This window comes from Micropterus dolomieu, linkage group LG15 (genome assembly GCF_021292245.1).
Source record: "Micropterus dolomieu isolate WLL.071019.BEF.003 ecotype Adirondacks linkage group LG15, ASM2129224v1, whole genome shotgun sequence".
Classification (NCBI taxonomy): domain Eukaryota; kingdom Metazoa; phylum Chordata; class Actinopteri; order Centrarchiformes; family Centrarchidae; genus Micropterus; species Micropterus dolomieu.
The window spans coordinates 17,690,512-17,691,771 of record NC_060164.1 but is presented as its reverse complement, the minus strand read 5'-3'; positions in this window follow the sequence as shown (position 1 = coordinate 17,691,771).

Here is a 1,260-nt window from a genome sequence, read left to right as displayed (position 1 = left end):
CAAATTCTGACTCTACCATCTGAATGTCTCAACAGAAATCGAGACTCATCAGACCAGGCAACATTTTTCCAGTCTTCAACTGTCCAATTTTGGTGAGCTCTTGCAAATTGTAGCCTCTTTTTCCTATTTGTAGTGGAGATGAGTGGTACCCGGTGGGGTCTTCTGCTGTTGTAGCCCATCCGCCTCAAGGTTGTGCGTGTTGTGGCTTCACAAATGCTTTGCTGCATACCTCGGTTGTAACGAGTGGTTATTTCAGTCAAAGTTGCTCTTCTATCAGCTTGAATCAGTCGGCCCATTCTCCTCTGACCTCTAGCATCAACAAGGCATTTTCGCCCACAGGACTGCCGCATACTGGATGTTTTTCCCTTTTCACACCATTCTTTGTAAACCCTAAAAATGGTTGTGCGTGAAAATCCCAGTAACTGAGCAGATTGTGAAATACTCAGACCGGCCCGTCTGGCACCAACAACCTTGCCAAGCTCAAAATTGCTTAAATCACCTTTCTTTCCCATTCTGACATTCAGTTTGCAGTTCAGGAGATTGTCTTGACCAGGAGCACACCCCTAAATGCATTGAAGCAACTGCCATGTGATTGGTTGATTAGATAATTGCATTAATGAGAAACTGAACAGGTGTTCCTAATAATCCTTTAGGTGAGTGTATATAAATGAGGGAATATCTTATGGTGGAACTGTGCTCATCCCTCCAAGACTTTGCAAGGACCACTGACTGTAGCTGTTCTGGATGCTCGTGGTGGCATGACTCCACATGCTAAGACACTTCATGTTGGTTGTTACTTTAATTTGTCACCGATCTGTAAAATGTGTTAATTAGTGAGCTTTAGGCCCCATCCACACTACTGCATTTTCGAATTAAAACGGAGAGCTTTTGCTACGTTTGCACCTCCTGTCCAAGCGAAAACGAAGACATAAAACGGAGAAGTTTGGAAATGCTGCCAACCCCGTTTTGCGTTTCAAAACTCCAGAGGGTGTTTTAGTGAAGACGGGCCAAAACGGTCACGCTCTGCTCTCTGATTGGCATCATATTTTTATTATAATATTATGTACCGTGCAAATAACACTTATCTGCCTACACTTGTACTGTGCATGTAGCCGTTTCCTTTGTGACGACTCCCAGTCTGTTTCCGCCACCACACTCCCGTGTTACATTCAGTAACAGTCCCAGCTCGTTATTGGTGCATGCAAAAAAAAAACTGGTCTAATGCTTCCTCTGTATTTATTTATTCTTTTGCCAAATCTT